The 25,410-nt window shown below is 43.4% G+C and overlaps 2 pseudogenes; both read left to right on the top strand.

Moving 5' to 3' along the window:
- Positions 1-23,651: 23,651 nt before the first annotated feature.
- On the top strand, positions 23,652-23,768 carry LOC136637591 (5S ribosomal RNA; annotated as a pseudogene).
- A 29-nt stretch (positions 23,769-23,797) lies between these two features.
- On the top strand, positions 23,798-23,920 carry LOC136637640 (5S ribosomal RNA; annotated as a pseudogene).
- The last annotated feature ends 1,490 nt before the right edge of the window (positions 23,921-25,410 follow it).

The following is a 25,410-nucleotide window of genomic DNA, read 5'->3' as shown; positions in this document are numbered from 1 at the left end:
CCCCCCGCACCCTTCTAGAGATGCCGCTGGTTCCTGTTTACTTCAATGTGTATTTTATTTTTAATAGATTAGACTTGATGCTGCCATGGTAAGTGACTGCATTTGGAGAAATGTTACAGATCTATGAAATCTACTACTATGTTACTATGACTATGCTTTTAACAATGATAGACAATGGGGTTTACTCCTGGGTAAGTGTGGATAGGATTGTAGTCTTTGGGATGTTTGGGGAATTTTTTAAAAAAACAGATCAGCAACTGCTTGGCACAATTAGGAGGGTTCTTCTTTAAATAAATTTTATACTTATTGTAAACTTTTAATTCACTTAATTGATTAGATTTTATTTGGTCATATGGGAGATGTTAAAAATTTTCCTGCTTGATGATGTCACTTTTGTCCATGACATTACTTCAATAACGTAACATTAATAACATCACTTAGGGCCCAATCCTATCCAATTTTCTAGTGTCTGTGCTGCTGTGCCAATAGGGTATGCACTGCTTTCTGTGGTGGGGAGGCAATCACAGTGGCCTCCTCCAGGTAAGGGAACATTTGTTCCCTTTCCTCAAGGCTACATTGCAGCTGCACCGGCACTGGAAAGTTGGATAGGATTGGGCCCTTAATAAGTTAATACATCACTTCTGGGGGTCCTGACAGATTGTCACTCTAAAAAGTGGGTCCTGGTGCTTAAAAGTTTGATAACCAGTGCTCTGTTGTATATGAACTGGCTCGTGGAAAGAGCTTGCACAAGGCCTCACCTGTTCAGCTTGCACAAATTCCCAGAAACATTTGACATGTGTTGAACTCGACCCATATAATAGGTAGTAAAATAAATGTCTATCTTGTAGTGCTGTAAATTAAAATCAGTTTAATTGCTAAATTAAGCAACCAAAGCTATTGTTGATTAAATGGTGAGGAAGTATTTGAATAGGGTTGCTAAGAGATAAGGGCATGCTTTCTCAGTTTTTGTGAAGTTATTTTAGTCCTTGTATGTCATGATGATAAGGAATTAAAGATTGTACTTTAAAGAAGGCTTTCCCATCAAGCAATCCCATCTTTCCCATCTCTTGTTCATTTTATTGTATGCAGTTCGCATTTCCTTCACTACATCTAAAAGGCACCTGCATTGATTCTTCGGCACTATGCAAAATTATTTCATTTTATTTTATTTTATTCAGTTAAATGGCATGTGATTGAATGTGACTGAATAGCACTTCATTAAATTCATTAGGCAACAGCCTTAGTTAATAGACTGTGAATGAAAAACCCTCCTATTGGCCTTTGAATGCCATATATCAGTTCAAGCCTAGGTATGTCTACTCAGAAGTAAGTCCCATTTATTTCAGTGAAACTTATTCCCAGGTAAGTGCATACCTTACACTTTCCTGAGAGTAAGCCCTATTGAACAAAATTGGACTTACTTTTGAGTAGACCTGGTTAGGATTGTGCCCTAAGGCTTATACTTTGGTTTGAAGCACTGGTAACAATTAATAATAATAATAATAATAATAATAATAATAATAATAATAATAATAATAATAATAAACTTTATTTATATCCTGCCCTTCTCCCCGAAGGGACCCAGGGTGGCTTACAACATATTAAAAACAGATTAAAAACATAATTTAACTGCAAATAAAAACATATTAAAACACATTAACAGATACCCATAAAAAAGTAGTCAGATAAAAAGTCAGATAAAAAGAGCAAAACGCAGCAAATCATAGATGAATCAGGCCTGTAAAAATACTAAAAGACATAGAAAAGATGTCAAAAACAATTCAAAGACCCTGATATACAGCTACTGCTCCTAAAAAGGTTTTTAGTTTTTAAAAGTTACTTGTAACTTTTAAAAACTAAAAGTTACTTATAACATAAGAAGAGCCCTGCTGGCTCAGGCCAAAAGGGATGCCTTTAAAAAGGGACTGGATGGCACCAGGATGAGGTCTCATGTTATCTGGTGTGCTTCCTGGGGCATTTGGTGGGCCGCTGTGAGATACAGGAAGCTGGACTAGATGGGCCTTTGGCCTGATCCAGTGGGGCTGTTCTTATGTTCTTAACTACAATTCCCAGGAAGCCTTGCAGGTCCCTTGTTATCTGGTGTGCTCCCTGGGGCATTGGGTGGGCCGCTGTGAGATACAGGAAGCTGGACTAGATGGGCCTTTGGCCTGATCCAGTGGGGCTGTTCTTATGTTCTTAACTACAATTCCCAGGAAGCCTTGCAGGTCCCTTGTTATCTGGTGTGCTCCCTGGGGCATTGGGTGGGCTGCTCTGAGGTACAGGAAGCTGGACTAGATGGGCCTATGGCCTGATCCAGTGGGGATGTTCTTATGTTCTTAAAGTACAATTCCCAGGAAGCCTTGCAGGTCTCTTGTTATCTGGTGTGCTCCCTGGGGCATTTGGTGGGCCGCTGTGAGATACAGGAAGCTGGACTAGATGGGCCTATGGCCTGATTCAGTGGGGCTGTTCTTATGTTCTTAACTACAATTCCCAGGAAGCCTTGCAGGTCTCTTGTTGTCTGGTGTGCTCCCTGGGGCATTTGGTGGGCCGCTGTGAGATACAGGAAGCTGGACTAGATGGGCCTGTGGCCTGATCCAGTGGGACTGTTCTTATGTTCTTAACTACAATTCCCAGGAAGCCTTGCAGGTCTCTTGTTATCAGGTGTGCTCCCTGGGGCATTTGGTGGGCCGCTGTGAGATACAGGAAGCTGTGGCCTGATCCAGCAGAACTTTTCTTATGTTCTTATACGTAAATAAATAATATTTGTAATTAGAGAAAAAAGGGATCCAAAATTAGAGAAAAGGAATCTAGAAGGAATACAAAGCTCACCATACTTATTGATGGGTTAGAAAATAGAATTCATTTAGAATTTGTAGGATTTAGTAAGGAATGTGGTTCATTTATGGAAGTAATGAAGGATAGGTGAGATTGGGAATGAGAAAGTTTGACGGTTGGTCAGAATTTGAGGACCATGGGGCAGATGGAGAAGGGACAGAGTATTATGGAGACCTGAAGAAAAATCTTTGCCTTGGAAGGACCATGTGAGTTTCAACTTAGTGCTGGAGTCTGGATAGTATTTACTGCTAGACTACGAGACTACTCCTAGACTATGAGAGACCATGTGAGTTTCAACTTAGTGCTGGAGTCTGGATAGTATTTACTCCTAGACTTGTATTTCTAGAATATTGGAGGGTGGGGTGTCAGTCATTTTTTGCTTCCTTTGTTGGGTGCACTGTCAGTTTGTGACATTCAACTGGCAGCAATCTGCAATACATTAGGTTAGGGATTGAATTTTCTTGTTACTTTTCTTGCAAATACGGCACTTGGTTGAGTTACACTGTTACTGCCAAAACTGAAGTGACTATGGACAAACCTGGTGCAGACACTGCAATTTAATGTAGCCTTCTGCACTTGAGGGAGGGAGAGACCTCAGGTGGTGACAGCAGGCTAGAAGTTTTGGCAATCTGATGGCATCTCTCCTTCTGGAGAGATGCCAGACAGGGGCCTTGCGAGCAAAAAAAAAAAAGTTGGTAGCAAGAGATGGAAAGAACAAGCTTGTGTTTTCTTGGCGAAGTTTTGTGTTTGATTTACAAGTGACAAAAGTACTTGCAATAGGTAAACTTAAATAGTTTTGGAAATGAAAAAACAGGACCAAAAAAATAGGATAACAGAAAAATGGCTTTAGGAAATGGACACAGATGAGAAATAGACAGTTTTGATCTGAATTAAGCATGCAACCGTCTTATAGTCATGAAATTTTTTTTCTTTTTTCTCTCATAAAAGCGTTATTTTTTCTTTCTTTTTGAGATCCTTCATTTCTCTGCAGAGGATACCTCTTTAAATTGGATCTAGTTACATTTTCAGGAATGGACTCAATTATCCCTTCGTCGTTTTAGTAGTCTACCTTCAATGGCACGGGGGGAAAAATCCTTTTGATATTAAAATACAAACTGCAGATAGGGACTAATGCCTTAGCAATGGAATGTAATTTAGCAATGGAATATGTAATTTAGTGTAATAGCCATGAGAACGACTGGTGGTAAAGAAATTGATGATATTCAGTCTTCAAGTGCAAAAAGTATTTTCAAATATATTCCAGCTCAGAAGAATGCTGTAGTCATTGCGGGTATGTGGAGGAATGGGTGCTTTTTTATATATTGGTTTGCTGTTGAAGTACAATTTTCTTCAGGGGTGAAGAGGTCTTGTTCAAGAGGCATGTTATTAAATGTGTGGCCATTTGTAGTTTTTTGTGTTTTAAACTTTACATTATTTTTAGTGTAAAGGAGAACCAACTCATCCATTTTGAGAAATTTGAACTAAATCAAGACAGAGTGAAATACTTTTAAGCAGTGGTGTAGCTAGAGAGGGTGCAAAACACTAAGTTTTGCAGGGAGCCTCACCGTATCATGCAAGCAGCCCCTCCCCATCCCCTTCTGAGACCCTCCCCTACACCTCCATTTTGCCCCCCTCCCACCCAGAATGACTCCAAAGGGGAGAGTTGCTTTGGATACTTCAGTAGAGAAGTGGCTAAGAAATTATTCAAATAAATAAAATAAAACAATAGGCAGCTCAATCTCTAGTTCCTTATGTGTTTAGGTTTGCACCTCTTCTAACTATTCTATAGTTTACTCTGCTCTCAGTCCCTCTGTGTTCTTTTCTTAAAATTGTTTCTTTAAAAATTAAAATAACATAATCAAAGGCAATGTACATCTATGCAAGGTGAGTTGCTAGAAGTTCATCTGTGTGGGGGGGGGAGATTATTTTCATGTAAATGTGCATGAGATTGAATCATCATTCTGTAGGGCAGTGTTCAAACTGTGGATCGGGACCCACTGGGTGGGTCACGAGCCAATTTCAGGTGGGTCCCCATTCATTTCAATATTTTATTTTTAATATATCAGACTTGATGCTACCATGGTATGTGACTGCATTTGGGGAAATGTTACAGATCTATACTTTTAGCAAGCTACTATGTATAATCTTTTAACAATGATAGTAAATGGAACTTATTCCTGGGTAAGTGGGGGTAGTATTGCAGCCTCGGATTGCTAAAAATTTTCCTGCTTGATGATGTCATTTCTGGTCATGACATCATTTCTGGTGGGTCCTGACAAATTCTCATCCTAAAAAGTTGGTCCTGGTGCTCAATGTATTTGATCAGTACGGCTGAGCTGAAAATTTCAACCAGGCTGAAAGCTGACAATTCTATTTTGGTCTTGCTTTTACATTATTGTGGTTGTTAATAAGAGGATCAACCCTGGGGCTCAGTATTCTGGCTCTGGAAGAGCTTTGTATTTCTCCTGGAGTTTGTGATGTTGTTGTTGGCAACCTTCAGTCTCGAAAGACTCTGGTATCGCGCTCTGAATGGTGGTTCTGGAACAGGGTCTAGCGTGGCTGAAAAGACCGATTCGGGAGTGACAATCCCTTCCACACTGGGAGCAAGTGCAGTCTGTCCCTGGTCTGTCTCCCTGGCTATGGGCCTTCCTTCTTTGCCTCTTTGCCTCAGACTGTTGGCCAAGTGTCTCTTCAAACTGGGAAAGGCCATGCTGCACAGCCTGCCTCCAAGCGGGCCGCTCAGAGGCCAGGGTTTCCCACCTGTTGAGGTCCACTCCTAAGGCCTTCAGATCCCTCTTGCAGATGTCCTTGTATCTGCAAGATGTCCTTGTATTGGCAAGGAGTTTGTGATATGACATTAGAAATGAGCAAGTTAAAAGATTGAAAATTCTGTGCTGAGCTACACATGGGGAACACTTGGACCTGTCATTCACTGGACACAATTTGTACTTGTCTGACATCAAAGATACAATAGCAAAAACAGTCTCCCTTAATTGTGCATAGTTTGGGAAATTTATAAACTGCCTTTTAAAATTCCCAGATGGAAATGTTCCAATGAAACAATAAAAGCAATAATCAATCAATACTAGAAACAAATGCCTAAAAAGACAGACAATAGAAAGAACCAACAGCTAACAACATACTAGTAAGCGGCAGATAATGTAAAAGCTTGTGAAAAAGAAGGGTCTTCAAACAAATGGAAGTACAGTGGTACAGTGAGAGAGAAAAATCAGGGGGGGGGGCCTCCACATTGTGACTGTCCCAACAGAAAACGTCATCTCACCTGTCACTACTAGCTGTACCACATAAGACAAAGGGATATATAGAAGAACCTCATCAGATGACCTTGGTGGACCTTGGTAGAGCCATATGGGAAGAGACTCATCATGGTGCTAACTCAATAAGGACTTTTGTTTGATAACAGATTGGTAGGCAGATGTGCTGCTGTGACAAGAGAGAGTGACATGCTCTCCAAATCTAGCGAAATCTCCCTTAATTGTTTGGGGGGAAAAGTGAAGATGTTCATTATCCTTCTTATCTATTGGTCTCATCTTGGAATGTAGTCCCAATCCCCTGTGTAAAGAAAACAATGCCGACTTCTGATCTTTGTGTGTGTGTTTTCAGAAGCTTTACAAAATGTCAAGGTGAAGAAACCAATCCGTATCCAATACATCACAAAGTATTGAAAAGAACCAACAAAGAAACCATATTAGGTCACACAGTTTGACCTAATTGGTCAAATTAGTTTAAATTGGTTAAATTGGTCACATAGTTTGAGTAAAACAAACCTGCCAAAAAAACACCCCACTACAGTAATATAGGGAGGCCTGGCATAAGAACATAAGAACAGCCCCACTGGATCAGGCCATAGGCCCATCTAGTCCAGCTTCCTGTATCTCACAGCAGCCCACCAAATGCCCCAGGGAGCACACCTGATAACAAGAGACCTCATTCTGGTGCCCTCCCTAGCATCTGGCATTCTGACATAGCCCATTTCTAAAATCAGGAGGTTGCACATACACACCATGGCTTGTAACCCATAATGGATTTTTCCTCCAGAAACTCGTCCAATCCCCTTTTAAAGGCATCCAGGCCAGGTGACATCACCACACCCTGTGGCAAGGAGTTCCACAGACCAACCACATACTTGGAGTGGAGTAAAGAAATATTTTCTTTTGTCCATGGGGTCACAAAGAGACGGACACAACTTAATGACTGAGCAACAACAGTAATATATTCAAACCCACAGCATGCATGAAGAACTAATTCATAAACACATATACTGTATACTGTAGTAATATACTGTAGTAATAATTTTGTGTGTGTGCATCTCTCTCTCTCTCTCTCTCTCTCTCTCTCTCTCTCTCTCTCTCTCTCTAGATAGATAGATAGATAGATAGATAGATAGATAGATAGATAGATAGATAGAATTTAGTGTCTATTGAGTCATAACTCTTGACCATTTCAAGTTGGTTTATGGCTATGTCATATTTTATAAATGCACACAAACCATCTGTATATTAGGGGAAAAAAATCCTTATGGGCAGGACACTTTACATATACAGTGACTGGCAAGGTGGTAGCCACAGAAATCTCTCCAATGTATGGAATCACATCCAGGAATCTGAAGATTGGATTTTTGTACCCCCACACAGGAGGAATGGGAGTATGTCAGTCATCCATGCCTCTGATGTGCCCCCAACTCATCTGCAGAGTCTGAACTTGGGAAGAGATCTATGATTTGGAATGTTGGGAGTCGATTTTCCTCTTCTTGGTTTCAAAGGCTGCCTTTGAAACTTTTTTCAAAAAGACCTTAGCTGGGAAAAGACATTCTCCTGCTCACCAGAAGGTAAATTGAGAAATTTGCCAAGGAGCCTATATTATCTAGGCCAGGGGTGTCAAACTCATTTCATGCAGAGGGCCGAATAGCATTCATGATGCCTGCTGAGGGCTGAAAGTGATGTCATTAGGCAGGAAGTGATGTCATTAAACAGTTCATGACCAAAAATAAGCACTTTTTCTCACCTGGGAACTCATTAGCTGCAAATGACAGAAGAGAAAATAGACATACCTTGATCATATTCAAGATATGGGAGAGCTCAATTTTCAAGTGGGCTGCCCTTTCAGCAGTAACACCTCAGCATGGCTTAGCAGCCGAGAGCCTGAGGGTCAGATAAAAAGCTTCCGCGGGCCACATCTGGCCCCTGGGCCTTATGTTTGACACCCCTGATCTAGGCCATCATCTTTCCCAAAGTCCTCCTGAGAGATAGTATGTGGCGCATGATAAATTAAAACTATAATTCCTGCAGATGTGCCTGGGAGCATCTTACTGAACACCATCGGACTTTGTTCTTAGTAAACAAATGTTGCCTGAGAGCTTTTTGTTTGTGCGGACACACATGGTTTACATGTGTTGAGTGCATTGCAGGAGAGCATGACCCAGGCCAGTCTCCTGGCATTTGAACTAGATTGATGACAAAGTGCCTCTGAACCTACAGGCCTCAAGAAAGGCCACCACTCTGATCAGTCAATCACCTCCCTCACACCCGTAGCCGGCTTCCTTTTGTTTCTTGGGACAATGCCACAATGGGACCTCACAGCAAAATTTGAACCTGTAACGAAAGCTATGTGCTGGTATCTTCCTGATGGTGTAAACAAAGTCATTAGTGAAACAACAGAAGGGTCCCCAACTGTCCTCACCAACTCCATGGCAAAAACTAATCAAGAATGGTAGGTTAATTGGGGCACTGGCATCCAGAACAAATCATGAGTTTTTGCTACACCCTTGACAGGCTGACAAACCTCAAGAGTGCCCATTTTGAGCCAGAATGAGCCATCAAGGGCCAGCATGCCACACACATGAAAAAAGTTCCAGATGTGTTTATCCCACAAGAGCTCCAATGCTTTCTGATGGGGGTTTAGGGTATAAGAAGCTGGGTCACAAACCCCTCCTGTTCCTTGTTCTTCCATTGCCTACCTACTGTGATTGTCATCATTCCTGGACCAGCTGGTGCTATAGAAAGCACCCCATTCCATCTGCTATCCAAGGACCACTGTTGTTATCCAGCACTCTGGACTAACATCAGACCATTCTCCTCTTGTCCAGCTTTTCTGCCTTCTTCCTTGCTTCCCATCCCTGAGCACCACCAAGCAACCACTGCTTCCCATGCCTGCACAGCAGCCATTCATTTGTGAGTGGTCTCGGAATATCCCCCTCCACCCAGTCTCGGCTTCCTTGCTTGACTTCCCCACCTTCAAACCTTCTCTAGAGTCCTTCTCTGCTGTTGCACCTCTAATCTTTTCTTCCTTAGGAAGCATGACTACTCACATACACACGGTTAGTACAGGTAGGTTCAAACCCCCACTCAGAGATGAAGCTTCCTGGGTGACCTTGGGCCAGCCACTCTCTCTCTCAGCCTCGCCTACCTCACAAGGCTGGTGTGAGGACAAAAGAAGGGGAAGAAAGGCAGCTAGCGTGCCTGAACGGCACGCTAGCCAAGATTGCCAGGCTTATCCCCCTATCAGCCGGCAGCAGGACTTTGCTGCCAGCTGATTGGCTGGCAGATCTGAGGGGGCGGGACAACTGAGCTTGATCTCTCAGCCTCACCTAATTCCCAGGGCTGGTGTGAGGACAAGAGAAGGGGAAGAACTATGTACGCCATCATGAGCTCCTTGGAATAAGGGTGATATAAAAATTTGAAAATAAATAAATTTTAAAAAATTTATTAAAATTAAAAATAAAATTAAAAATAAAATTAAATTAAAATTAAATTAAAATTAATTTAATTAATTTAAAATTAAAAAAATAAAATAAAAAATAAAAAATAATATTTGTTTATATATTTATTTATAGGATTTTTATCCCGCCTTTCTCCCACACCAAAGGGGACTCAAGACGTGTATAGGCTTTTATATTTAGTAAGGGCATTTTTAAATTTCATGTTTCAATTCTTCTGCATTTATGCTAAATTACTGCAACTTATTCGAAGAGTTTGGGATGAAATAAGCGTAATTTTAAAATGGATGTGTACAGTATACCCCCCAGTATACACAGATCTGGCATCCACAAATTTGTCTCACCACAAATTTGTCTTACCATGGATACTGGGGGAAAGTCTCTAGGTAGCTGCTTCAGGTACCCGGCAGGGAGAGAAAGCAGGGTAGAAATCTTGTCATTAAATTGAAGCTTGTTTGATGAGCAAACAGGAAATGGGTTTCTGAGGCCTCCAGGTGGTCTTCTTAAGCCCATGACAATTTGCTAGAAGTGACCACACAAATTTGTGTATCCACAGATTTGAGTATCTGTGAGGGCTCCTGGAATGGATCCCCCATGGATACAAAGGGCAGACCATACAGGTCATGTTTTATTATCCACGGGGGTTCTGTTTCGGAAACCACAGTGGATATTAAAAAATCAGTGGATAACGAATCAGTGGAAAAATAGCCTTAAAGTCCCACTTCCAGGTTTCTTGCTCCTCTGTTGTTGCCCCTGAATGCATTGGTATAGATGCTATCCCACATTCAGCCACTAGACAAGGTGAATCTTCTTCTTTAGCATTTGTCCCATGAGGTGCCTGGGTCCGCTATTCTGGAACAGAGTCGCCATTTCTCTTAGTTGTGGGCTTGGTCCAGGTGTAATAATAATAATAATAATAATAAACTTTATTTATATCCTGCCCTTCTTCCTGAAAGGGACCCAGGGCGGTTTACAGCATGTTAAAAACAGATTAAAAACATAATTTAACAGCGAATAAAAATGTATTAAAACACATTAACAGATACCATAAAAACAGTAGTCAGATAAAAAGTCAGATAGGCAGGTGATTTTCAAGTTGCTGTGCAGCGTGTCAAGCCAGTGCTGCTTTGGTCGGTCCTTCAGTCATTTGCTATTGACCTCCAACTGAAGCCCCTTTAGTACCAGCTTACCATTGGCACACAGAACATGGCCGTGCCATTGAAGCCAGGCTTCTCTCAACTTGTCTGCAATTGGAGTGATGCCGTACCACTGCCGGATGTCGTCATTGTGAGCATGGTCAAAGTGAGTGATACCATGCATCATCTTTGTCTCCATGATGCCAAGGTGATGTTTGGGTTAATGGAATCTAATAGAATGAAATTATAATTGGTTAATAGCATGAAGGTAGGAAATTGGATTTTGGTGCTTTTTTTCCTTGCTACAAGATATTTAAAGGTGGACCTCGATATCAGTGGTAAGACAAATCAGTGGATACCAAATCAGTGAATACTGAGGTCGCATCTATAATTGGTTTCAAAGCAGGAAGAAGTGGCAGAAGAAAACTCTGTGAGGATGAAACTTAAACTTGATTTTATTGTTGCTGTATTTTTGTACAGGGGGACAGGTCTGGGTACTGTCATGTAATTAGTCTGTGGAACTCCTTGCCACAGGAAGTTGTAATGGCATCTTACCTAGATGCCTTTAAGAGGGGTTTGAACAAATTTCTGGAGGAAAAGTTCATTACAGGTCACAAGTCATGGTAGGTATGTGCAAGCTAGGGTAGGCCGCCTCTGATTGCCGGATGCAGGGGAGAGCACCAGGACTCAGGTTGTGCCTGTTGTCTTGTGTGCTCGCTGGGGCATTTGGTGGGCTACTGTGAGATACAGGAAGCTGGACTAGATAGGCCTTTGACCTGATCCAGCAGGGTTCTTCTTATGTTCATGAGCTCCTGCACTTCAACATTTACCATTTATAGCTGTCTACCAATCCATGTGGCTGAAGTCTGGTTTGAATGTAGCCCACAGCAGGTCTGTGAATTTCATTTTTGCAGCCACAGTGCTACTTTTTGAAAATCCTCTGGCCTGCATACATATACAGCCTTGAAGGCATCTTAAGGAGTGTGGGAAGACATTGCACAAAAAATACCCAACCAGCCTGCATTGTGTGAACTGACTCTCCGCCATATCTGAAAATCTCATTTTGCCAGCACAGCTCAGCCTTAGGCAAATTTTACATACATGTGAATATTTCAGTCCTTTTGTTGTTATTGTCTGGGATTAATGAAGCAAATATTCTGGAAATTGAAAAATAAGAATGAACAGTCTGTTTTATGCCACAGAATAAAAATTTAGGCACATTTCCATTTGCATACCTATTTTTCAGCTCCTCCTAAGTGATTCAGATTCACAGATGCAAGAGTACTTACCCAGCCAAGAGCTGTGACTCAGATTCTGATCTCACTGATAAATGGGAGAAATGAGCAGGTTCACTCAAGTCAATTAATTTCTCCCACTTGTAACTGAGACCAGAATTCAGCCCAGAAGCTTCCATAATAGCAGGAGTGTTATTGTGCCATTTGATCTTTCAGTGCTAAGTTGAATTATTATGCTTCAAATTGCAGTGGCTCTGATTTTCCTCACCCATTATCCCCTTCTCTTGTAACTGAAATAATTGAAGGACAATGTGTTAGAATCGGAGGAACTGGTTCCTATTATGAAATGTAATCAACCATCACCATTATTATTATTATTATTATTTGTGGCATCAGATCCTGAATTATTCTGGTATTCATGATGGGATTGTTGCCTGGTCACAAGTTTGGATTCATATTTATATGGGAACCTTCTCTGAATACTGAAATGAGTAAACAGCAGTCCTCATTAGAATGCCATTCTGTGTTGAGTGTAATTAGTCAGTTTTGACTTTAGCGGCATTCACGGCGCAAGGCAGTCACAAAAGGCTGTTTAAGTGTCAGTTCTGAACTTTGCATTCAGAGATGTATACACTTTACAGCTTCTATAATGCCACCCCATATCCAGACTATTAAGGACACTCTGATGCGGTTTGTCTTTAAGCCAGATATATCTTTGCATTTCCCTTTATAGCTTGAAAGAACAGCATTAAGGAAAGTTCTTTCTTTCTTTCTTTCTTTCTTTCTTTCTTTCTTTCTTTCTTTCTTTCTTTCTTTCTTTCTTTCCCCCCCGTTCCCGTTTGTGATTGCTGGCAGATCAAATTTATTCCTCTATAATCCAGATCATTTTGCAGAAGCTTTGAGGCCTTCATACAGTAGTTTGTTAGAGATCTCCTAGAAACTCTATCCTGACAGCCCTTCGACTGTCACTTTATGTCATTAACAATTTTCTAAAGCCATTACAGATGGGATGGACTGATTAAAACTGAGCTGGGAGGATCTCTTTCCCAGCCAGAAATCTCCCCTGAGACCTTCCCTGCGTGTGAAGTTTCTGGTGATTAATGGGAGAAAAATAGGGCGGCCTGTCCCCCCAGTTGCTCTATACTTTATTTAGGCATACACACACACACACACACACACACACACACACACACAAGCTTATTCATATTTGGATCTGCCTGGATTGGATGTCTTTAGGAATTAAACATTTAAGTGGACAATATGGAGAAAAGAAATGAGGATCGGAAAAACCCCTGAAAAGGTGAGCTGCACTGAGCCAATATCCCTAATACGTTGCTGCTTTTTAATGCATATGCATTTGGGCAGCCCCATTATAATTGATAAAATGTTACAAAATGACTAAAAATGTTTATCTTGCCATGCTTCCCTCCCCTCTCCCTCCCCTCCCCGTTCTGCTATTTTATTTCTGTAAATGAAAACTACAGCTGGAATATTGTTTTACTGAAAAGCTCACACCAGCACTGTCAGTTGTGATGTGAGACCCAAGATTTTTATCTGTAGCCCGGGTAGGAATTATTAAACATTCTCACATTGAGCAAAGTGTTGAGGATGAACAGCAGTGCAGTGAGGTGTATCCAACACTTCTGTCTTCCCCACCTGATCCTTGAAATATGACTGCTTTAAAAGGCTAATAGTAGCTTGTAGAGAAGTGACAGCATTCACAAAATAATGTATGCTGGAAATACAGCTGGACAGGTTTTCCTTTTAAAAAAAAATTGAATCAAAGTGTTCGGGGATTAAAAAGACAGCTCATAAAAATATGGAAACTAAACGAAGAACAACACGCTTGAATATTAATATGTTCAACAGCATCAACAGTAAAAAAAAAGGGGGGGGAGAGAGTTTCCAACTCAGCTCGCAGGCAAGTGTGTACATTATATATCAGATTCTTTTTTCTTCAGTTAGCTGTCTTGGGACTGACATAATATTTTATCACGTTCTTAAAAAATGGCAAGTTTTTAAAAAATACTTCGGAATCTCTAATTAACTAGCAGGGATGAGAACAGCAATAAAAATATTATTACCTATCTGTACATTTCCCACCCCCCCTTCCTGGATACTCTAAAAATAAACACACTATGACAGTGTGATTCAAATCCACTGAATGTCTGCGGAAGAAATCAGCACTGGGGGAAAAAAAAAAATCCCAAACCTGGGATTACCTTCTGGAAATGTAGAATTGACAAGAAATCGGTTTGCATCGTATAATTAAGTCCTCTGAAACATGTGAACTGAAATGAGGTCTACCAGGCTGCTGCTGTAACTGTATCCTGCATTCCACGAACCAGAGACCTCAGCGGAAATGGCTTCAAAGGCAAAAGAACTACAATGACTTTTCTCTTCAAAGATGTCTGGGAAACACCGAGATATTGAGGTGGTGGGTGCCATATAATACGTGGAATAGCTCAGTCTCTTAATTGCCAACTAAGAGTCACTTAGTTCACCTGCAAGCCTGAGGTGCTATTGAGACTGCGAGTTGGAAATCAGGTAGCTCCCATCCACCTTGCCACTTCACAGTACAGGGGGCCCTCATCCAATCTCGTCTGATCTCGGAAGCTAAGCAAGGTCAGGCCTGGTTAGTACTTGGTTGGGAGACCGCATGGGAATACCGGGTGCTGTAGGCTTATACCATAGCCTTTCGAGACTGAAGGTTGCCGACCATCTCTCAGCATCCACAGATCTGATCAACCATGGATACTGCAGCACTGTGTGACATCCCAGGGCGCTACTGGAAGCTGCTTCATGATGCTCAGCTTGGGAAATGCTTCCGTGATGCATTCAAGGGTGCGCCGGGGTCAATGGAGCTGGTCGCAGGTCTCGGCAAGACCAGGAGTGCAGCCAGTACGGTCTGCAGAGCTCTGCACTTCAGGCTGCAACCCACAGGTAGAGAACTCCATGTTTTAATGGGACTTGACCTTCTGCAGATGTTAGCATCTAACAGCAGTTCCTGGAACCAATCCCCCAAAGATGCCGAGGTCCCACTGTATTTATTTTATGGGTCCTTTTCACACATTATGATGAATGAATGGGGGGGTGGTGGTGGTAGCATGTGCGCAGTCTCTGCTTCCATGTGTTTAGTTGAGAGTGATGAACCTGCATTTGGTAACAGGACACACACTCTGTATGCAGAAAATCCCAGGTTTAGTCCCTTGCATGACTCTTCTCGAGACACCCTGGAGAAGAGCTACCAGTCACTGAAGGAACAGTAAATATTAAATTATGGACCAATGGTTTGACTTGGGATAAGGCAGCTTGATTTGCCTCCATACAAACTATCCTCGTGGTATCAAAATTTCAGGCCCATCAGAGAAAGAGAATGCTATACATGTGTTTATTAAGCAGATAATATATAATTAGTTGCATGCAGACTGCACATGTGAACATAAGAACATAAGAACAGCCCCACTGGATCGGGCCATAGGCCCATCTAGCCCAGCTTCCTGTATCTCACAGCGGCCCACCAAATGCCCCAGGGAGCACACCAGATAACAAGAGACCTGCAAGGCTTCCTGGGAATTGTAGTTAAGAACAGCCCCACTTGATCAGGCCACAGGCCCATCTAGTCCAGCTTCCTGTATCTCACAGCGGCCCACCAAATGCCCCAGGGAGCACACCAGATAACAAGAGACCTGCATCCTGGTGCCCTCCCTTGCATCTGGCATTCTGACATAGCCCATTTCAAAAATCAGGAGGTTGCGCATACACATCATGGCTTGTACCCCGTAATGGATTTTTCCTCCAGAAACTTGTCCAATCCCCTTTTAAAGGCATCCAGGCCAGATGACATCACCACATCCTGTGGCAAGGAGTTCCACAGACCAACCACATGCTGAGTAAAGAAATATTTTCTCTTGTCTGTGCTAACTCTTCCAACACTCAATTTTAGTGGATGTCACCTGGTTCTGGTGTTATGTGATATCCCCTGGTTCTGGTGTTATGTGTTATGTGATATCATTCTCTCCCTCTAAACATTCATGTGTGAAAAAGACAGGGATGTACAGTGGGTGGGGAGGTAGAGCTTCCCCACCAGAGCTGCAGGTGGTTTGTATGTGCTTGTACATCTCACACGGTGGTGGCCCTTTTTGAAGGACTCTGGTGGGGAGGTTCTGCCTCACCTGCCTCCCCATCTATCATATGTCCCTGGAAAAAGAGCTTCTTCTCACCATCTGAGCCAGGTGTCTGGAGCTCTTACCCAAACCCACCCTCAATGTGTAATGCCTAGACTACCCATTTCCTATCCATCTTTAGCCTGCTGATACTTCAGTGGCCTGGATCTGCAACCACAATGTAATAGTCTGATTGCCCAACCCATGCTTCCTTAGAAGTAAATTTTCCTTTTCCTATATGTGTTTCAGATTGCAAGTTGATGGCACAATCCTATCCATTCCAACTCAGAAATAAGGTCACTGTGTTCCTTCCTAGCCATGCATTAAATATGGTTGTCTGGTTGTGAATGTTGTGAGGCCTAGATGCCTTTAAAAGGGGATTGGACAAGTTTCTGGAGGAAAAATCCATTATGGGGTACAAGCCATGATGTGTATGGCAACCTCCTGATTTTTAGAAATGGGCTATGTCAGAATGCCAGATGCAAGGGAGGGCACCAGGATGAGGTCTCTTGTTATCTGGTGTGCTCCCTGGGGCATTTGTTGGGCCGCTGTGAGATACAGGAAGCTGGACTAGATGGGCCTGTGGCCTGATCCAGTGGGGCTGTTCTTATGTTCTCAACTACAATTCCCAGAATGCCTTGCAGGTCTCTTGTTGTCAGGTGTGCTCCCTGGGCATTTGGTGGGCTGCTGTGAGATACAGGAAGCTGGACTAGATGGGCCTATGGCCTGATCCAGTGGGGCTGTTCTTATGTTCTTAACTACAATTCCCAGGAAGCCTTGCAGGTCTCTTGTTATCTAGTGTGCTCCCTGGGGCATTTGGTGGGCCGCTGTGAGATACAGGAAGCTGGACTAGATGGGCCCATGGCCTGATCCAGTGGGGCTGTTCTTATGTTCTTAACTACAATTCCCAGGAAGCCTTGCAGGTCTCTTGTTATCTGGTGCGCTCCCTGGGGCATTTGGTGGGCCGCTGTGAGATACAGGAAGCTGGACTAGATGGGCCTATGGCCTGATCCAGTGGGGCTGTTCTTATGTTCTTATGTTAATGTGAGACTATTTATTTTTTATTTCACTGATACTTTGGGGTGTTGGTCAACGTATGGGTCATGGATTGGCGAGAAGAGCATTCGTTCAAGATTACGTTTGTGTGAAGGATGTGTTCGCTCTTCGATCCGTTTGTTTTGCTATAGGCAAGAGGTCATTTCAAACTGGGACTCCGATGAGAGGGAAGCGACCCATTTTGCAGGGAGATCAATCTCTGAGTGTGAGGAAAAGGAGACCAGCTTGAGAATGTTCAACAGTTATCAGTGTATAGGAAGGTCCCTGTGAAAGATCACTACGAATAAGAAACTAGGAACTCCTCCCATTCAAAGCTTGCCTCTGCCATCAACTTAGAGGGGCTAAAGCTAATGGTAGAGCATGTGTTTGATGTGTGTAAGGTCCCAGGTTCATTCCTTGGCATATACTGTACATTTAAAGTCTTTCAGGTCGCCTGAAAGATACTCCCACTTGGATTACAGTCTAGAAGCCCAGACCTATCCTTTCCCTTCCCCCTGTTGGTGCAGCTGCACCGAAATGAGTGCACTGCATCTAGCGGGGGGGGGGGTAGATGATCTGGAAGCTTTAGAGGGAAAATGCCCTTTCCCCTTTAAATCCCCTTACCCCTCAATAAGCTTTCCACTCCGCACTGGGTCTCCTAAAGACCTGGTGCAAGTCTGAGGAGAGAAAAGGCATGGAGAGGCTGCTGACAGAGGAGATAGGATGTGTTGCATGCCTTTGCCACCAGATTCACCCTTCCCCCAGCCTCCCCACCCAGTTTTGCCCCTCCTCGCTCAGTCTCTGCACAGTTTCGCCCCCTCCCACTGCTGCCTAACCTGCTGTAGCAGAATCCATCAACAGTCAGGGAGTCTTGTCTCTTGGGACAGCGCTCCCCAAAGCGCCAACAGCAAGTGCAGCCATTTGGCAACAATGGATTGGGCTGGAGGTGGATCAATAGTCCGGCAGTGTATAGGGCAGCTGCTTATATACAAGAGGAGAAATGACTCGAGGCTCTGCGCTTTTAATACAGGAGATCCCTGTATAAAGATCTTTATACTGAAGGTCTGTTAGATGGTACATAGGATTAGAAACTCTAGGGGAGGGGGAACGCATTGCAGATGTGTGACTGTGGATGAAAGAGAAGTTCTGTCTACATCACTTGTGTACCTTGACTGAACATGCTTGGATAGGACCAATTAGTGCAATCCTATGACCCATTCAGTACATGCATTCAGTCCAGTACTGGACCTCCCATTCATTGAATGGGCAAATGCCCAGGCACGGAACTCGCACACCTCCAGGACCGTGTGGGAAGCCACAGTTTAAGACCATGGGGAAACCTCAGATGGCTTCTCTGGTCAATCCTGGAGCCACGTGAGACTCCGTGTCACTCCAGGTGAGTGGAGGGGGCCTTCATGAAGGGGGAGGCTTCACGGAGGCTTTGCCCCAGGGTGCCTCGAGGTTCTCCACTGATTCAGTCAACACACGTGTTGTGTCAACACATGTGTTGTGATTCAGTCAACACACACATGTGACATACAAAATTATGCAGCGGATGGACAGAGTGGATAGGGAGATGCTCTTTGCCCTCTCACATAACACCAGAACCAGGGGACATCCACTAAAATTGAGTGTTGGGAGAGTTAGAACAGACAAAAGAAAATATTTCTTTACTCAGCGTGTGGTTGGTCTGTGGAACTCCTTGCCACAGGATGTGGTGATGGCGACTGGCCTGGACGCCTTTAAAAGGGGATTTGACAAGTTTCTGGAGGAAAAATCCATTATGGGGTACAAGCCATGATGTGTATGCGCAACCTCCTGATTTTAGAAATGGGCTATGTAAGATGCAAGGGAGGGCACCAGGATGAGGTCTCTTGTTATCTGGTGTGCTCCCTGGGGCATTTGGTGGGCCGCTGTGAGATACAGGAAGCTGGACTAGATGGGCCTATGGCCTGATCCAGTGGGACTGTTCTTATGTTCTTATGTTCTCTTAACAGGTTTCCTCTCTCACCCTCAGCAGCCCAATGTACGTATTACACACACACACAATTTTTTGATCCAAACTGGTCAACAATGTTGCAATAAATAAAAGCAAAGGAAAAATAGAAATCGGATAATGATGTTGATTATACAGGACTTGTAAGGATTCCAGAAATCATATATGTGTATTATATGTGAAAATGTTTTGAACACTCTAAAATACCATAGGAATTATATTCCTAGCCTCTGACTAGGCCTCCTTATTACGCTTGATCCTCTTTACACCCTGGATTTAAAGTCTAGAGCTAAAATCAACAAACATTTTCTTTTTTTCTTAGTGAGAGTGAAGCCCATGGTAGATGCTTGAGCTGGTAGATTCATATTACAAGTCAATAAAGCTTAACCAAGTCTACAAACAAATATGAACCTTCATCAGAAGTTTGCGTGAGCTTGTGGGCTTTTCACAGATTGCATTTTCGAAGGGTAAAATATCACTGTTTCAGAGTCTTCAGCACATTCCGGTTTGTGGGTGGCTGGGTTCAATTTGTTCCCAGCACTAATATCAATACTGCTGTTGGAGCATGGTTTTGTCATCTTAATCGTTCTGTTTTTTATAAACAGTTTCTGTCATTATACTACAATTGGTTCCACTGAACTAATTTGTCCATTGGAAATTAGAAATAGTTGAAGCAGTGTGTATGGTAAAGGAATAGCAAAAAAAAAAAAGAAAGAAAGAAAGAAAGAAATAGCACCCAAAAAACCTGCTAAAATAAATTGCATCCAATATTTAATATTTTTCCCCATCAAATTAGAATGAGAATAAACAATATGTCATTGATTTTTTTTTAAAGTTACATTCTATTTTCTATTTTAAAAACTGTATACAGATGTCAATGTTTTTATGTATGGATGCTGTTTATATATATCGGTTATATAATGGGTACAAGCAGAGCCTCTAAGAGGAATTTTATTAGGGGGTACAAAGTTTGGGCCCCTTTGCAAAGGGGGAGGGGTGAAACAGGGGAGGGTGGTGACAGGCAAGCAGAATAGGGAGAGGGAGGGATGAAACAGGGTGAGGGGAGGGTAGAGTAGAGACAGCTGGAAAAGTCTTTGGAGCCCAGGTCTACCCACCCATGTGGCATCAGTAGTGTCCCCAGCATTCCATATGGGAAACAAGTCTGAGTAGATAGGAAAATGTCAGTTTCCAGGAAATCTCTCGGACCCCTCCTTTGGCTCCTGGGCCCTCCTTTTGACCCTGGGCCCTGGTACAAACTACCCCCTTTACCTCCTCTCTCCTAAGCCCTGGGTACAAGTTCAGAAAGTGACAGTGGTGCCGCTGGAGGGCATGGTGGTTGCGGACCACTCCGGGTGATGTACTCGGGGGTGGGTGACACCAGTAGTGGCCCAAACTGTTAAAATTTATGAATAATGCCAACATAAATCATTCGTAATTTAATGAAGAATGCAATGCAACAAACTGCATTTAAATAACTGTATTCCATCAAATGTTATGTCCAAACAAACAGAAAAGGAAAACACACATGTTTTGTGTAACAAAAAAGTGGATTTCCTTAACATAAAACTGGTCAATGAGACTGATTGTTCCAAGAGCCAATGAGGTGTTATTATGACACAGCAGGGAACCAATCAGGTGTCAGTATGTGTCAGCTCTCATTTCCATGTATCAGAGCTAATAGTAAAATTCTCACAGCCCAATCCTGAGCTGCCCGGAGCTCCGGGACCCGGTGGCTCCACAGAGGGCTACCACGGGAGGCTCCTCTGGAGAAGGGGACATTTGTCCCCTTCCCCCAAGTAAGGGAAGCAGCCCTGCAATGGGGTTACTCACTTTAGTAAAGTAAAAGCACTTGAGTAGGGCGAGCAGCCCTACCCGAGTGCCTTGGACCCGCCTCTCCTCCTTCCCCAACATGCCTGCCCCGACACGCCCCCGGCCACGCCTCCCCCGCCCTGGAACGCCTCCTCTATACCCCTGACCACGTCCCTATCTCCCGTTCCACAGCCCAGCGGTCCAGGAGAGTGCCAAGCCACGGAACCCGGGCACCTGCCGCGCACTGGCTCAGCGCCAGCCGGAGCTGGGCTAGCTCCAGCAGCAGCCCAGCGGTAAGCCCCACAAATGTGACTTATGGCACGTTTGCGACTGAGGTCTGCGGCATGGAGCCGCACCACGGACCTCAGGATCGGGGCTCTCATTCAGTTGTGTGAGTGTCAAGTTGGCCACTGGTTTTTGTTTGGTCACTGATTTGTTGGGTGACCAGTACTGTTATAGAGTGAAAAAGAAAGAAATAAAGCTAACGGAATGACATCAACCCTAGTGGTACCTATTAGTTAGTATTAGTTGGCAACCTTCAGTCTCGAAAGACTATGGTATCGCGCTCTGAAAGATGGTTCTGGAACAGCATCTAGTGTGGCTGAAAAGGCCGATTCGGGAGTGACAATCCCTTCCACACTGGGAGCAAGTGCAGTCTGTCCCTGGCCTGTCTCCCTGGCTATGGGCCTTCCTTCTTTGCCTCTTAGCCTCAGACTGTTGGCCAAGTGTCTCTTCAAACTGGGAAAGGCCATGCTGCACAGCCTGCCTCCAAGTGGACCGCTCAGAGGCCAGGGTTTCCCACTTGTTGAGGTCCACTCCTAAGGCCTTCAGATCCCTCTTGCAGATGTCCTTGTATCGCAGCTGTGGTCTACCTGTAGGGCGCTTTCCTTGCACGAGTTCTCCATAGAGGAGATCCTTTGGGATACCACTGCATTTAGATTGTGCATATATTGTAATTTATTCTGTATCGTGTGGTACAGGAGGAGCTCCATCATGGGGTTGACCCAATGAGTTCTCGCACCTGGTGATGCAAACCCTGGTGACCCCTCTGACTGGTGATATCAGGTCAAACATAGAAGGGACCTCCCCCCTTAAAAAAAAATAGGGGGAATGGAATGTATAAACTGCAATCAAGACAGATTTCAGGATTTGATCAGATGTAGCCACACTGGCCACCTTACAATACGTCCTGGGCTAATTCAGAAAAGGTATTTTTTTCAGCCTCTTGGCCCTGATTCTGAAACATGTTGGAAAAACTATGAACTGCACGCAAGCCTCTGCACTTGTGAAAAGACAGAACTGAGGAATCTGAATTGAAGTGTTCCACATATGCTGATGAACTTTGTAAGCTTGCTGGATTCAATTCTTCTAGGGCAACTTGGCCTCTGTGATGAGGGAAGGCTTCCAGAAGAGCATTAGTAGACTTGGATTCTTGTAACATCTAACTCCTTTACAGATATCCAAATCACATTAAATGAACACATAGGGGAATGACCTTGCCAATGGCCCAGAACTCATTCCCAGAGCTGTCTGCATGGGAACTCCATTGAGGCATTCTAATGAAGGTTTGCAGGTGAGGAGGCAGAGCATCTTCATTTAATGCAGGTTTAGATATCTGCAAAGGCCTTTTTGTTCATATGGGTCTAGTAGAGCTATAGTAGGAGTTATGACACTTCAGTTGGCAGACAGCGGACACATGGATTTGGTGGTTGAATTTTAACAGAAGAAATTATGGCAGGCTTAAGGAAATCCACAAGTCCTAGCCCCCCATTTCCCCTCCCTATTTTTGCCTAGGCAGCCCCCAAATAACCTTCCGAAATAAATAACCCCCAAATAAATAGCAGCTAAGAGGACCAAATCCAAAAGGAAGGAGACCAGGCCTCCTTGCCATCTTGTTTGCAATTGCAATGAAATGTACAAGGAGAAAAAAGACTTTCTTTTTGAGACGTTATTTTTACATGACTTCCCTGCTCAGAAACCCACATTAACTGGACTCCCACCCTAATGACCTGCCTTCTTTTCAGGTATTTGAGAGGCAAGTTAAGACATTCCTGTTCAGACAGGATGGGGTTCAGCTTTTTTTCTCCTGATTCCTTTTCTGTTTTGAATATGTGACTTTATCTCTTGCAGGGTGACCGGACATCCTCTTTTTCCAGGACATGTCCTCTTTTTAGCTTTGTGTCCTGGAAAAGAACTTAAATGTCCTCCTTTTCCCTCTAAGCAGCCCCTGCAGGCAGCTCATACCCTTCTTATACTTAATAAATTATATGTAATACAGTTTTAAATTTAATAGTAAGTAATATATTATTTAAATTAACCATCTGAAATCAATATATGAGAGTTTTTAGTTTTTATTTTGTCATGTCCTACTTTATTCTTGGATGTCCTACATTTTGTCCTTGACCTCTTCTGCAGTTATGACATCTGGTCACCCTGATCTCATGATGTATCTCACATATTTACAGCCCAATCCATCCCACCTCACCCCAGCAGTATCTGTTCTAGTGGCTGTCTGCTGGTATTCTTTGGCATCTTTTTAGATTGTGAGCCCTTTTGGGACAGGGAGCCATTTAGTTATTTGATTTTTCTCTGTAAACTGCTTTGTGAACTTCTAGTTGTAAAGCGGTATATAAATACTGTTAATAATAATAGTATTTAATAATCCTATCCCCCACCATTGGCACCGATGTAGCTGCACTGACAGAGTGCAACTGTTACCCTGCACATGCCCAACCTCATCTGATCTCGGAAGCTAAGCAGGGTCAGGCCTGGTTAGTACTTGGATGGGAGACCGCCTGGGAATACCGGGTGCTGTAGGCTTATACCATAGTCTTTCGAGACTGAAGGTTGCCAACCATCTCCCTATACTGAACACTATCTCCCGATCTTGTCTGATCTCGGAAGCTAAGCAGGGTCAGGCCTGGTTAGTACTTGGATGGGCGACCACTTGGGAATACCGGGTGCTGTAGGCTTATACCATAGTCTTTTGAGACTGAAGGTTGCCAACCAGGGTGCACACTGCAGCCAATGGTGGGGAAGGGGCAAGTGGATGGTCAGTGGGAGGCTGTTTGATCTCCAAGAACTGGGACCCAAAAAGACATGAATGTCCAGGGATGCCAATGAATGGGACACGTTTGACCAGGACACAAATACCCTAGCACTTGGTGCTACTGAGGTCTGCCCCTGTGTCATCGCCCCTCCCCCGATCTGCCCTGAAACCTACCCTAACTTCTCACAACCCATCTTCACCACCAACTTACCATCAACTTTACCAGTACTGACAGCAATTTCAGTATCAGCTAGTCTGTGCAGCAAGCCACAGCCCATTTCTAGCAGAAATCCAGAAGTACGAAATTGTGGTCTGGTTTTCATGCTGCGGTAGGATTTTGTACTGCTGGAATTCTAGATCTGGCAGTACAAAGTCCTGATGGGATTGCGACCTGAACTAACATTGCTTGGAGAACTGGTTGCCAAACTGTATATTTCCATTTAATATTTTCATTTCATGTGATTATTATTAGCCCTGGGGGGAAGCAGTTTATAAGGAAAATGGGGGGAAAATGTTTGCAGGAAAATAGCTGTAACTGGGGGGGGGCGCAGGGGAAGAGAAGGAAAAGAAAAACAAGAATGAAGGATCTTCAATATTGCACCCAGCTGTAACATCTAATTAACTTTGTAAGGGCTACAGATTAATTGAAATGAAAGACAAGCCTTTGCCTACCTGAGACAGCTCGTGAACAAGATTATAACAAAGTAATTTTCCTTCTTTTCTTACAGATGTTGAGAAATGGAATTCTTTTGGCTTAATAAAGTTAAGCGCTGCTCACAACTGACACTTCATTTTGCTTCATTGTGTTATATATCTGAGTGGATATATATATCCACTATAGAAAAGAGACGCCTGAGGGGGGACATGATTGAGACATACAAAATTATGCAGGGGATGGACAGAGTGGATAGGGAGATGCTCTTTACACTCTCACATAATACCAGAACCAGGGGACATCCACTAAAATTGAGTGTTGGGCGGGTTAGGACAGACAAAAGAAAATATTTCTTTACTCAGCGCGTGGTTGGTCTGTGGAACTCTTTGCCACAGGATGTGGTGACGGCAACTGGCCTGGATGCCTTTAAAAGGGGATTGGACAAGTTTCTGGAGGAAAAATCCATTATGGGGTACAAGCCATGATGCGTATGCGCAACCTCCTGATTTTAGAAATGGGTTATGTCAGAATGCCTGATCCAGTGGGGCTGTTCTTATGTTCTTATATACCTTGAGGAGACCTTCACAGCCTGATACCTCCCCCCCCCCCGTGAGATACGTCATGTGCCCCTTTGGTGTGGCTTTATCACCTTAAGGGACTTAGGTGGGATTGGGTGGTGAGAGACTCCAAGCGACTGAAAATTAAAACAATCAATACAAAGCACACAACAAAAGAACAAAAAACAGCAGCAGCGAAAC

The sequence above is a fragment of the Tiliqua scincoides genome, chromosome 1, assembly GCF_035046505.1.
Source record: "Tiliqua scincoides isolate rTilSci1 chromosome 1, rTilSci1.hap2, whole genome shotgun sequence".
NCBI lineage: Eukaryota > Metazoa > Chordata > Lepidosauria > Squamata > Scincidae > Tiliqua > Tiliqua scincoides.
Note: the sequence above shows the minus strand (reverse complement) of the source record. Positions and strands in the feature narration are given on the sequence as shown.